Here is a 14,922-nt window from a genome sequence, read left to right on the forward strand (position 1 = left end):
AGTTGAATAAATGTAGCAAAGACTTTATTACTTGCACACCTGAAATATTTACTGTGTGGCACTTGGGAGAAAAAGTTTGCCAATCTGTATGCTAGAACAAATAGCTAACACATCGAAAGATAAATACTGCTCTGCATTATTGGTTTAGTTTGGATAAAAACAAGATTACTTCTGTTCTATTATCTAAAGAAACTCCCAGGTTTTTTTGCATCAAGTGCTTGAAGGAATTTGCTTTCCACCATCAAGACTTGAATTGTTTGATCTCTGCTTCCCATTACTTAAAGCTGCGGCATGATTCAAAATCTTTGTCAACCTGACCTTTCATAACAAATATTCCACAAACTTTCTTATTCTTCTGCCACTTTAGTAAAGTCTTTTTGTGTTTTACCTCTTCACTTCTTCTAATTTAACTATTCAAAGTGTCCTAAGAAATTACATGTTTTATAGCATTGTCCTCTGACTTACATCTGTGAATTAGATATACTGCATTTTCTTTTCTTTCTGAAGAGTAATCTGGCATCTTTGGAGAGCAATATTGCTTCTCGCATAAACCTAGCCTTTGTTTTTCTCAAGGCTTTAATTCACTAACAGTATTTTTAGTCCTGTAAACCCTAATTTGCCACCCCATTTTACTGTAGCCTGTTAATCACAACCCACCAAAAATTGCAAAAACCATGCTCTCAATCACTGAAAAATCTTTGATGTGTGATTTGCAATTCAGAGAGAGGATCAAACACTGGAAGGCCCTTTAGAAAAGAAAGTAAGTCCTTAATAATTCAAAGGGGATGGTATCAGAAGATGCATTCTCCTATTTCCGCATTCTCCTCTTTCTGCATTCTCCTATTTCCAGGCCTCAGATTTCAGGAAGTAAGTTAACAGGGGCATGCACATATACATCTGAGCTCTACCTAAGTCATTATTAATTTTGAAAAACAGACACATCTGTACATACCAAAAAAAGTGTGCTAAAAAGTAACTATGCACATGGCACAAGAGAAAAACGTAGGTATTATAAAAATCCTTTCATCTTTGAAATTCGTTTTTGTGATGATATTCTGTAATTTTAATTTATGTCCATAATTATGTTCTTCCTCCTCAAGAGGCGTTGTGCTACTCCCTAGAATTACAATCGTGATTAGACACCGTCTCTGCTCTCAGAGCCAAATTTTTCTTGGCTTTGAAATAGAATGACCTCATTTTTTCTGGGATAATATTGGTTGTTGCATGCTGAACAGAAACTTGATTGGCAGGAATGCGTGTTGAGAGAGACTGAATGAGAGAGAGAGGTAAAGAGAAGGAAGGAAGGAGGGAATGAAGGAAAGAGGGGAGAAAGGAAGGAAAGAAGGCAAACAGGCTCCAAAATTAGTCATTATTATTAGGGAATACTTCTGACATTTTTAATAATTTGAGATTAATTTTCTCATGGTTTTTATATAAACTACACATAATGGTGGGATTATCTAGATTACTTCCCATTATAGAATAGTTTTCCATTTAAATACACTTTTCATTTTTTAATCTTTTTAAAATTCATTTATTTATTTTGGTGAGAGGGTTGGGGAAGAGAGAGAGGCATAGACAGAATCCCGAACAGGCTCCCTACTGTCAGCATAGAGCCCTACATGAGGCTCAATCCCATGAACTATGAGACCAAAACCTGAGCTGAAATCAAGAGCGGAGGGATGCTCACCCACTGAGCTACCCGGGTGCCCCATAAATACACTTTTTTAATCACAAGTATATTTACAGTAATTTTTGCATGGCTTATACCTCTTTTCCAATTATCAAAAACTATAACCTGCCTTAGTGCAGACAAGGCACTTCAGTCTTGGCTTAAGGTCATAGGGGCACATTATGGAAACTTTGACCTGGACGTTAATTTCCAGAAGTTTATCTTTGTTCGCTTGTATAGCAATTTTTGCATGTTAAACACTGAAACAGCTTTGATTTTTTTTTAAAGATCACATCATATTTCCCAGAGTGGTTCTCTCCTACATTAACCATATGTCATTGGGAATGATTCTTTACTCTTCCTCATGAAACCATAACTTTAGATTCAAAGTCATTGATTCTATGCTCTAAAAAAAGATTTTATTAATTTTTTTAAATTTTTAAGGTTTATTCATTTTTCAGAGACAAAGTGTGAGTGGGGGAGGGGCAGAGAGAGAGGGAGACACAGAATCTGCAGCAGGCTCCAGCTCTGAGCTGTCAGCACGGAGCCTGATGCAGGGCTCGAACTCACAGACCGTGAGATCACGACGTGAGCTAAAGTTGGAAGCTTGGTTAAGCCAACTGAGCCACCCAGGTGCCCCTAAAAAAGATTCTAAATAATAATAGGAGTAATTGCTAAAGTAACATTGATGGAACTTACTCACAGAGGGAGTGAGGCAGGTTAGAGTTAGTCGACAGTGTTGTAAGGGCAGCAGTTTTGTCTCCTGACAGCTCGAGTGGAGTGACCGGGTGCCAGTGGTTGAGGAGTTCACGGTGCACCACGAATTATGTGATTGTTGATGTGCTGATTTAATTTGGAGAGCGCTGTGGTGCAGCTGAAAGTCTGGACAATACATTCATATGTGATCTGGGGGGGGGGGTCAGGCATTTGTTTATGTCACAATGATTTAGTTCTTTCCGCATGTTAAGCAGTACATTAATAATGCATTTTGTTCAAGACTACCCATCTAATATTTCTAGGCATGCTCCCTCAGCAGACATACTTCTGGGTCAGCTAAATCAGAGTTGGAAAGATTCCTACATCATCCTGGCCCCGAGGTAGCACCTAGATACTCGTATATATGTGTACAAGTGGCATTTTTTTAAAACTGGCTTTGCCTAGTATATTATAAGACATTCAATAACTTTTGGGAATCTCAGTGCCATTGGTGTTGCCTTATCCACTCTGACTATCTGGAGCTATATGAACCAACATTCATTTGAAAGGAAGGCCTTCTCCCGATTCACTTACTCATGTAAGGACATTTCCTGCCAGACCAGCACTCTCCTCACATCACAAGGAAGGAAAGACCATTGCTATGCCGCAAATGAGCTATTAGATGGTGAGCTAATTATTCTGCCCCTCTGAGCTTATTTTATCACATGGAAAATAAACTTTGACTAGATTTTCTCTAAGTTCTTTTCCATCTCTGAAAGTCCATGATTCTCCAAGTATCTGTTCACGTTAGAATGGATGCACAACCAATCATCCAAAACCTTAGGAGCATAAAACAAATGTTTTATCTTATTTATATTGTCTCGCACTCAGCAGGATGACTAGAAGTCTAGTTCCACTGGGCATCAAATGAGTTGGCCAGAGACTGAAGGCTAGAATCATCTAAAAGCGCTCTCATTTACATGTCTGACATCTTGGCTGGAAGAATAGAACAGCCAGCACCTCAAACAGTTGGACCTTGCTGTGTATATCTCTTTATTTTAATTTTTTTTAAATCTCTCTGTTTCTCCAAGTGGCTTTTCCAGCATGAGGTTTTCAGAGTAGCCAGACTTGTTACATAGTGGTTCAGGATTACCAAAGCATGTATCCCAGGAGCCAGATGGAAGCTGTAATGTCTTTGTTGGCCTATCTTCAGACATGATTGCTTCTATTTTAGACATGGCCTAAAAATGATAAAAGATAAAAAATGAATAAATGATCCTTGCATTCCTGGAGGTGTGTTTATGTTGTGTTGTAAAGACCATTTGAAGTGATATGTATTGGTGTGACCCCCTCTGGAAAATACAGCACCGTGTCATGCAAAAGTAACTCCTCAATGTTAATCTGGTATAGATAGATTAGTAATAGTCCCCACCTCCTTGAATTCTTTTGTATTATAAACACTGATATATAATGATATGCTGCCTACAAGTGGCTCACTTTGGCTGTAGGGGTACACAAAAGACTAAGAGTGAAAGGATGGAACAGCCATCTTCCAAGCAAATGATAAACAAAGGAAAGAAAAGGTACCTAGACTTAAATATTTAGAAGGAGAGAGAATTTGGGGCACCTGGGTGGCTCAGTTGGTTGAACATCTGACTCCTGATCTCAGCTCAGTTATCAGTTTCAGGGTTGTGAGTTCAAGCCCCACGTTGGGCTCCATTTAAAAATATTTTTTTTTAAAGAAAGGGACAATTTAAGCTAAAAATGGTAACAAGAGGTAAAGAAGGTCAATATATAATGGTAAAGGAATTGATTTATCAAAGAGATATAACAATTTTAAATATTTATGCACCCAACATTAGAGAACCTAAATATATAATGTAAATACTGATAGAACTAAAATGGGAGGGGTGCCTAAGTGGCTTAGTCAGTCAAGCGTCCAACTTCAGCTCAGGTCATGATCTTAATACTAATGAGTTCAAGCCCCACTTCAGGCTCTGTGCTTACTGCTCAGAGCCTGGAGCTGGCTTCTAATTCTGTGTCTCCCTCTCTCTGTCCCTCTCCTGCTCATGCTCTCTCTTTTTCTCAAAAATAAATAAACATTTAAAAAAACTAAAAAGGGAAATAAACAACAATACAATAATAGGTAGGGATTTAATACCCTACTCTGAACAATGGATAGATTATCCAGAAACTCACTAAGAAAACAACAGATCTGAAAGGCTATATCACTGCACTAAGACCAACAAGAAAATCTATAAGATTGGCCATGGCTGTCTCATCAAGGATGGCAAACTGATCAAGAACAATGCTTTCACTGATTATGATCTGTCTCACAAGAACATCAAACATCTGGTGGCTTTGTCTGCCATGGTGAAGTGATCAGTGACCTTGTCATGCTGGAAGACTGTGTGGTGGGAACCAAGAAGCCAGTGCTTACTCTCTGCAAGGCCTCTGCAGGTTCTGGAAAAGATTGACCTTACGTTCATTGATATCACCTCCAAGATTGGTCATGACGAATTCTAGTTGTGGAGGAGAAGAAAGCATTAATGGGACTACTTAAGAAAAACTAAGTTGCAAAGGAAGAAGGAGTTTAATGTCAGGAGCAGATTGTGCTGATGGGATCTCAATAAAAATTATTTTCCAGTGGAGAAAAAAAGAAAACAACGGATTTGAAAAACACTGTTGACCAAATGGGCCTAACAAGCATATACAGAGCATTGCATCTGACAGCAGCAGAACACATTCTTCTGAAGAGCACATGCAACACTTTCTAAGGTAGATCGTATGTCGCAAGTTGCAGCAAGTTCAAGAAATTAGAAATTATATCAAATATCTTTTCTGACTATAACAGTATGAAACTAGAAATCAATGAAAACAGGAAAGATTAAAAAATGAAAAAAAAATCGAAATAAAAAATATTTTGGGACAAACAAAAATAGAAAATCAACATAGTAAAACTTATGGGATACAGCAAAATAGTTCTGAGAGGACAGTTTGTAGCTATAAATAATTGCATCAAGAAAAAAGAAAGATTTCAACTGATCATGACATCTGAAGGAACTAAAAAATAAGAAAAAACTAAGCCCAAAGTTAGCAGAAGGAAGGAAATAATAAAGACTAGAGCAGCAATAAATGAACTGGAAAATAGTAAAGCAATAGAAAAAATTAACAAAACTGAGAGTTGGTTCTTTTGAAAGATAACCCAAATTGACAAACATTTAGGTAGACTAACCAAGAAAAAAAAGAGAGGAGTCAAATAAATAAAAATAGAAGTGAAAGATGGGACATCACACCTGATACCACAGAAATATTAAAGATCATAAGACACTACTATGGACAATTTTAAGCCAACAAATAGGGCAACCTTGAAGACATGGATAAAAATTTAAATACCTGGAACTATAGAACTGTTAGAAGAAAAAATCGGGGGAAAGATTCTTGACATTGGTCTTAGAAATGAGTTTTTGGATCTGATACCCAAACCACAAGAAAAAATAAATAAATAAGTGGGATTACGCCAAACTAAGAAGCTTCTGCATAACAAAATAAATCAACAAAATGAAAAGGCAACCTACAAAATAAGAGAAAATCTTTTTAAATCACATCCAATAAGAACCAAATATATGGTTAATAACCAAAATATATCAGAAATTCATACAACAACTCAATAGCCAAAAAAAAAAAAAAAAAAGACAAGCAATCTGGTTCAAAAATGGGCAAAGGACCATTTATCAAAAGAATACACACAAATGGCCATCAAATATATGCAAAGGTGCTGAATATCACTAATCAGGAAAAATCAAAACAATGATGAGAAATTAACACAGAATGACTGTACTAGAATAGACAAGACATTGCAAGTGTTGGTGAGAGTGGGGAGGAAGGGGAACCTGTGTGCTCTGTTGGTTGGAAGGTGAAGTGGCATCATTATGAAAACAGTATGGAGGTTCTTCAAGAACACAAACATAGAACCGTCATATGACCCAACAATCCCACTATGAGTGTATATCCGAAATGAAATCAATGCCTGAAAAGATACCGGCACCTCTTGTTCATTGCAGCATTATTTACAATCATCAAGAGAGAAACAATCTGACTGTCCACTGACAGGTGGATGGATGAAGAAAATCCCTCTCTCTCTCTCTCTCTCTCTCTCTCTCTCTCTACATATATATATATATACACACTATATATATATAGATATTCTCTCTATATATATTTACTCTGTATAGATATACTCTCTATATTTACTATAGATAGATAGATTAGATAGATAAATAGACTATATTTACTATATATAGGCTATAGAGAGTATATCTATAGAGAGTCTATATAGAGTGCATATATATAGAGAGAGACAGAGAGAGTGTATATATATATATGTGTGTATACATATATACTACATATGTGTATATACACACTGTATACATACAAACACATACACAGACAATGGAATATTGTTCAGCCAAAAAAAAGGAAATTGTGCCATTTGTAACGATATAGATGAAACTTGAGGGCATTATGCTAAGTGAGGTAAGTCAGACGAAGACAAAGACTGTATGCTGTCACTTATATATAGAATCAACAACAACAAATTATGAAACAGAACAGATTGGCTCTGTAGGGGGGCAGGTGGGGGAAATGGGCTAAGGTAATCAAAGAATACAAACTTTTAGTTATAAGAGGAATAAACTCTCCGGGTCTGATGTACAGCATGGGGAACATAGTTAATGCTGTATTAGATCATTGAAAGTTGCTAATCTCTTCTGGAAACACCCTCACAGACACATCCAGAAAGGATGTTTAACTAGGTATCATGGCTCAGTGAAGCAGAAACTTCACACTACTGTTGAAGTTTCTTTGGCTGCTTAGCAAATGAAATCTTTTCATATATTTAGGGAATTTGTTAGCATTTTTATTCTTTTAGAAGCTGAAAAAGAGAAATAATACTCCAGCTAGTACATGGGAGCCTGACTTAAGCTTGGCCAGTCACTTGCTCTTGGTCCCAACTGGGACCAGAAGTGAGGCAGTTCAGAACTCATTTCATGCTGATGGCACTCAGTATTGTCAACAGGACAAGTCACAGCTGACTAATGGGACAATGACCGTAGCACCCAATCAGTCTTCCAATTGTCAGACTCAGAGTGAATCCAGCCACTTAGCTTCTTTTGGTTTCTGTGTGTTTTATAAGGATGAATCGCTGGAACTCCATCTGGTTCTTTAAGTTACTCAGTATTCATGCAGTACATTTCTTTTCTGGTTGTGTTAGCCAAAATCCATTTCAGTTGTTATAAACAAGAATTCCAATGGTTATAGTAATAAAACATTAAGAAATTATTTTGAATATATTTAATAAATGTCAATAGAGCACTTAAAATTTTATTATATTTTCTTTTGAGAGAGAGAGAGAGAGTGTGAGTTGGGAAGTGTCAGAGAGAGAAACACAGAATCTGTAGCAGGCTCCAGGCACTAAGCTGTCAGCACAGAGCCCAACACAGGGCTCAAACCCACGAACTGTGAGATCATGATCTGAGCCCAAGTCTGATGCTTAACCGACTGAGACACCCAGTTGCCCCACAATAGAGCACTTTCTGCACACTAGGTGCAAATACAAAGCAGAATATTCCTGAAACAAGATGGCTTCAGGAATCCCACATCATTTTCTCACCCACTTCTCTCTCCAGCCCATCTGCCTCTTTTGAAAGGCAAATTCTGGGGCCTCTAAGCTGGCTGGGCTTAGACAGTACAGAGCATGGGAGGAAACCTACTCAGAGCACAAAAATGAATTCTTAACACTGAAAACGGTTAATTCAAAACTAAAGATTTCAAGAGACAGGCTGAGTGGAAGATGGTCACCATAGAGATTCAGATTTGTAGTCCAGGAGTTGGAGCAACAGAAATATCTCAAACTGCTAATTTTAGAAATAAAGGCATTCAATACCAAGAAGACAGGCACAGGAGATCTAACAGGAGAATGACCAGCTTCTAAAAAAGAAAAAGGAATGTAAAGCAAATGAAAGGAAAGTGATAATTAAATAATTTAAAAGGAAATGCTTACCTGAACTTAAAAAAGTTTTGAGTCTGCAGATTGTAAGGTTCACCTGTTACCGGAAAGATGAATGAAAGGTGTTCACCCAGTGACTGGAAAGATGAATGAAAGGTGAAATGGCAGGGGGACTGAACTCTTCCACTAAAAATACAGACTGAAATGAAAGAGGACACAAAAGAACAGGGAAGGTCCAAGACCTTCATCAAAGAAACATGTTCCGATTTTGTGCTTCTTAGTGATAAAAGCTGAAGTGTAAAGGAGCCACACACCTTTAGTTCTGACCCGGATGTAGGAAAAGAATGCTCTCCCATATTGCTGATGACTTCTAAATTGGCCCAACCTGTTTGGAGAGGAAATCAAAGCATTTGTTAAGGTTTAAATTATATGTATTCCCTTCAACCCAGAAGACTCACTTTTGATATGAATCCATAAAAGTAACTGAAAATGAGAATCTTTAAAATTTTTAACATTTATTTATTTTTGAGACAGGAAAAGACAGAGCATGAGTGGGGGAGGTGCAGAGAGAGAGAGAGAGAGAGAGAAGGAGACACAGAATCTGAAGCCGGCTCCAGGCTCTGAACTGTCATCACAGAGCTGGACGTGAGGCTCGAACTCACAAGCTGTGAGATCATGACCTGACCTGAAGTTGAACACTTAACCGACTGAGCCCCCCGGTTGCCCCAAGAATCTATATATGGCATTCTTCATAATGGCAACAACAGAAATAAACAAACCAACAAACCTGGAAGTCCAGTGACTCCCATTAATAACAGAACAGTTGGAGGGGCACCTGGGTGGCTCAGTCAGAGTGACCGACTCTTGATTTAGGCTCAGGTCATTATCTCACAGTGGTAAGATGACCCCTGTGTCAGGCTCACACTGAGCATGGAGCCTGCTTAGGATTCTCTCTCTTCCTCTCCTTCTTTTCTCTCCTGCTCATATGCATACACACTGTCTCTCAGGGAGAGAGAGAGAGACAGAGAGAGAGAGAGAGAGAGACAGAGAGAGATTGGATAAATTATGCTACATGGGCCCACAGAATAGAATGCAGTTACTATAAAGAAGACACTTTAGCTGTATCACTACTCTTGGAGGGATTACCAAAATATACTCATGAATGGGAGAAGTCAAATATAAAGAAGAGATATAATATGATCTTATTTTTCTAAAGGAAGACACACACACACACAAATACATGCACACACACACGCACACACACACACACACACACACATATCAAGTCCTTACCACAGATCGGGGTGTGGAAGGAATAGGGACTTCACATAGAAATGACAGATCAAGGGGTAGAGCAAATTAAGTAAAAAGGAAAAGAATAAAATAAAGACTGCACTTTCCCTCAGTAATCTCCCCAAATCTGTTCTCACTTCTCATGGATGGAAACTCCGATGTGCTTTATGATCCCATTTATTGAAAACTGTAGTGTGCGGAAGCAAAAATAGAACAAATATATATCATTAGATAAATGGGTGTCCGTGTGAAAGGTATGTTGTAATATACATAGTAAAATTCTGTTATTACAAGTAAAATCCTTGTATCTTCATGTACACATATGTATATGTTGGTAGTAGAACTATATATCTATGTAGATACAGATTGGTTTGGAGACAGATGTGGAGGGCGTACATTAAGCTATTAAAACATATTGCCACAGTGGTATGAGTATTGGAGGGGGAGGTGGTGAAAGGGGTTGGGTTGATCCATTTTGTGTTTACCAATTTTTTTTGTTTCACTTATTCTAAAGACCATATTTTTTGTAAAGTATAAATCAATATGGTTTTACAACAAATTAAGTAAAGTAGACAAGCCACGTCTTTCTATGAAGAAAGGTTTACATTCTTTCAGCCCCACCACAGGGTGATATGTTAGCGCCCAAGATACTAATGAAAGGAGGTGGGATCACAGGGGAGGGAACAGTTATTTCAGGTAAGAAAAGCTGATGGGAAAAAGCTAAACATGCAAAGTAGGTTCCTAAGAAGATGTGATTATGTTTTTTAACTGTAGCATGAAAAATAGAAGAACATTAATTGGATGAAAAAGCTACGGAAGATAATTCTAGGCAGGTGCAGAAACGTGACCAAAGACAAATCCATGTAATCATCAACTAGGTTTAATATTTACATTAAAGAAAGATCCTAATGCATCTTTGAAAGAAAGGACTATAGGAGTTACATGATTGTAAGACCAGAGCTCAACCACTTCGTAGTTATTTGGCAACTAACTTAATAAAAAATGAAACTCCAGGGGTTCCTGGGTGGCTCAGTTGGATAAGTGTTGGACTTCGGCTTAGGTCATGATCTTGCAGTTCATGAATTTTGAGCCCTGCATTGGATTCTGTGCTGACAGCTCGGAGCCTGGAGGATGCTTCAGATTCTGTGTGTGTGTCTCTCTCTCTGATCCTCCCCCACTCGCCCTCATCTCTCTCTCTCTCTCTCTCTCTCTCTCTCTCTCTCTCTCTCTCTCTCACAAAAGTAAAGATTTAAAAAAAATTGAATGAAACTCTGTAATATTGAAGTCCAAAGGAACAAAACACAAAACACCTAAGGTAAGAGGAAATGTTTGATACTCTAAATAATAACAAAGATGTTTTAAAGATAACCAAAGAATCTGAAACATAAAATTTTAACGTGCTCAAAATATTAATTCATACCTACTTTAACCTTCTTTAGTTAATGCTTTTAAAGTTTGCTGGGTCCCAAAGACAAGTGCAGATTTCCATTTCCTTACATATTTAATCACTAGGCTGAAATTTGTGACTATTTGTATATTTGTAAATAATTCAAATGTACCCTCTGAATATGCCTGGAATAACAGTCTTTCTTTTTTCTTTTTCTTTTTTTACATTTATTTATTTTTGAGAGACAGAGACAGACAGAGCACAAATGCGGGAGGGAAAGAGAGAGGGAGACACAGAATCTGAAGCAGGCTCCAGGCTTTGAGCTGTCAGCACAGAGCCCCACATGGGGCTCAAACTCACAGACTGCGAGATCATGACCTTAGCCAAAGTTGGATGCTTAACTGACTAAGACACCCAGGCGCCTCGGGTCTTTCTTTTTTTTAAGCAACAAAAATATTTTTTCAAATGAAGCCTTACCTGTCCCCCAGTTTATAAACAGAGAAAACAGAAAAGTAGAAATGCTCAATAAAAATCCCGGAACCCTGACCAGAATCAAATTGAGTCGCAGCCCTGAGCCAGAGACAAAAAACATGACTGAATGACAGTCTGTCTCTCCCACCACCTGTCTGTCCATCTGATGTCCAGCCGGCTCAGTCCTTAAGAGGGCTTATCAATCAGAAAGTCAAGATGACTTAAAGGGAGCACGTGAGACCTCAGCTCGCCCAGATTTTTAGCTCCACATGTGCCGTTCATACATAATTTTATACTTGTAAGTTGCTAGCCTGATATGATCTTTTATCAGTTTCATTTCATTGTGTGATTTTAAGAATAGATGTATTTTTTACTGTGATTGGCGGCACCCACCAATATTCCCAACAGGCGTCAGTGAGTGTGTGGGATTCACATTACTTAGTCCTGCTCACGTACAAATATAAACGGCAGATGCTCCTGCTTTTACTCCTCTGCTGAAAAGAGAGAAGTTAAAGAGGCCTGTGCCTTCGTCATCCACAATGAAAAAAGCCAAGGTCGTTGTGTCTTTCAACACCCATTGAATGATTTGGGCTTTTCCAGTGACATCCATGGTGCTGAATTCTCAAATTAGGTGCAGACAATCCTCAATATGTTTTGCAATAAGGAGTAAACCCAGTGAAACGGGACAGATGAATAAAGTCTAATAGGATAGTGTGTCAAAAACACACTTAAACAGTCTCTGAAGTATTCTGTCTTCAGCTTGCTGGTGTTGTTTAAATGGGTGCTAAAAACAATGGGTAAATTTCAAGAGATTATCTGCTCCAGTAAGTTTGTGCTCTAATGAGAATTTATCATGGAAGAATGGACAATCCTGTTGCTCCAAACAGCTCAACACGCCGAGAAATGTGTCTTGCGGACCCCGAAATGAGTGTGATTTGTCACCATCTGAAGAATGTGCAACCTAAAACTGCATGCTCATCACAGCCCTGGGCTCTGGCTGCTCTGGTCCCCACACAGCGGGTCTTCAGGGCCCTGCCAGCTGCTGGGCTCTCTGTCCTCTCTGGAAAGTGAAGGGGAGCTTTGCATCTGCAGATTCAAACAGCTTGACTGTAGCTTGAAAGGAGACAGGAGGTAATTGGATAACCTTTTTAAAAGAGGATAAACTTTAAAGAGGCACAAATTACCATTTTATAGAAGATGAATTACCTTGTGTCAAGATGAGATCCAAAGGAGGGAGCAAGAATGGGGGGTGGGGGAGGGGGAGGCCAAAGGGGCATAGCTGTGGCTGATGATAAGGTCAGATATGGACACTGGGATCACCAACCTTTGAGGTTTCCGAACACCAGCGTATAGAATAATGAACACAACTATAGACTAAACCACATTTTATTGAGAAATCAGTTGGAGGCAAAAATCCAAGGGAAAATATGAAAAAAAATGAGCAAGATCCACTTGGAGGGAGCGTCTCTGGCTCGTATTCAATTGTCTAATTATCAGAAAAGGTTAAACACATAACTGTCCTTCTTTCCAGGACTGCTAGGGGAAAAAATCCAGGTTTGGGTTTTGTTTCTGGCCTCTAAGGGCACTTTTTTTTTTCAAAAAAATATTTTAATGTTTATTTGTATTTGAAAGAGACAGTGCATGAGCAGGAGAGGGATAAAGAAAGACAGAGACAGAATCTGAAGCAGGCTCCAGGCTCTGAGCTGTCAGCACAGAGCCGGATGCAGGGCTTGAACCCACAAACCGTGAGATCATGACCTGAGCTACAGTCTGATGTTCAACTGACTGAGCCACCAGGTCCCCCATCTAAGGGCGTACTTAAATTCCACTGTGAGTTACGTCCTTCCAATCTAAACCACAGGGGCTTTGTGGGATAAAGGATGCCATTTGAAACTTCACTCCACTCTCCCTTGGCCCCTCCCACATGAACCATTTCAACTCAAAGTCTGCATAAACTATTCTCACTTCTCCGAATTCTCTCTTCCCCCACTTTGGTGGCTAGCAGCTCTTCATTACTCATCCTGCGACATCAGTTTCTCCCTGAAAGGCTTCTGGAACCTGAGGGAGAGAACTGTGTCTTGTACCCCCACGTACCCCAGTACCGTTCCTAGTGTAGAGGTGACTCATGATAAAAATTTTGTTGAGCACAGCCAAAGAAGCAACCTCTACAGCCTGAGGCTGGTTTGCTCAGGGTCAGATTCATCCTGGATGTTCCCAGAGGCAGCTTTGCCACAGGTCCAAGGTTACCCTTTCTTCAAATCAACATACTGCCTCTCTCCAGAACACTGTCACTGTAACCCTAGAGTTCTACCAGGACTAGAAAGTAAATGGTGCCCCTTGGAGTTATAGTGGCACAGGCTTTCACAACCAGAAGAAGCAGCCTTAGGTCCAGAGTCAGAAAACCAAATCCTGGGGCAGAAAATGGGAGGGAGAGAGACCCAATGAAATAACCAAACAATCATTGCTAGAATAGAATTCTCCTTTGATCCCATTTCTCTTAGCTGTTTACCCTCCTCTGTACTTCCATTTATAAATAAACTCTTTGACATTGATGAGGCTTGTCTCTTCAGCCTTTGGAACTCCGCGGAAATGGCTCTTGTCAAGTGGATCAAGGACCAGTAAGAGCCTTTCCCATCCTTATCTTTCTTGATCTTTTGGCAATGCAGGTGCCTCCTTCTGTGAATGAGTGTCTGTGAAGGATTATGAAAGACCTGATTTTACTGCATTCAAGCTGTTAATCTAGGCTTTTCCCGTTAAATGAACACTAAATAAAGACACGAGACTGTTGGGTCAGAGCCAAAGGACTTTGTCACTCATCACGCAGCAGTGGCCAGAGAGTCAGTGTCTTCTGTCAGCCTCTCTGGCTTCTAAGAACCACAGGGGTGACACGGGTAGGTCCTAGGTATGTGCCGTGCACACTGCAAGTTTGCACCACAACCAAAGAATGAGGAGCTTGGAAAAATCATTGATTTTAGAGGGAACCATAAATGAGCCTATTCTTTTGCCAGATGGGAGAGGAGACAATGCCTCATTTTTAAAAACTAACTTGATATTTGATAAATTTAACACATTCCAATTTATAAATTTAAGGTGCATAGTATGTTACTTTGATACACGTATACGTTATAATATGGTTACCATTGTAACAATAGTTATCAAATCATTGTAGTACAATATTATTGGCTTTATTGTACAGTGCATTAGATCTCAGTGGCTTATTTACTACTTGTTATAAGTTTGTGCCCTTCAATACCATTAATCTTATTCCCCACCCCCATCCCTTGGTAACTAGCATTTTACTTTTTTTTTATAGTTTTGACTTTTTAAGATTCTACATAAAAGTAATATCATACTGCACTTGAATTTCCCTGTCTGACTTAATCTCATTTCATTTAC

At 38.9% G+C, this 14,922-nt stretch overlaps 1 protein-coding gene and 1 long non-coding RNA gene across 4 annotated transcripts in view; one reads left to right on the plus strand and one right to left on the minus strand.

The window, feature by feature from the left end:
• The window catches only part of LOC115287351, a 30,936-nt gene extending 28,378 nt beyond the window's left edge, over positions 1-2,558 (minus strand). Inside the window, exon 1 of the long non-coding RNA XR_003906446.1 lies at positions 2,372-2,558. This is a non-coding gene — a long non-coding RNA (uncharacterized LOC115287351). The remainder of the gene's footprint in view (positions 1-2,371) is intronic.
• The window catches only part of SPHKAP (SPHK1 interactor, AKAP domain containing), a 157,602-nt gene that overhangs the window by 73,421 nt on the left and 69,259 nt on the right, over positions 1-14,922 (plus strand). The window lies entirely within an intron of this gene.

The sequence above is a fragment of the Suricata suricatta genome, chromosome 3, assembly GCF_006229205.1.
Source record: "Suricata suricatta isolate VVHF042 chromosome 3, meerkat_22Aug2017_6uvM2_HiC, whole genome shotgun sequence".
Lineage (NCBI taxonomy): Eukaryota > Metazoa > Chordata > Mammalia > Carnivora > Herpestidae > Suricata > Suricata suricatta.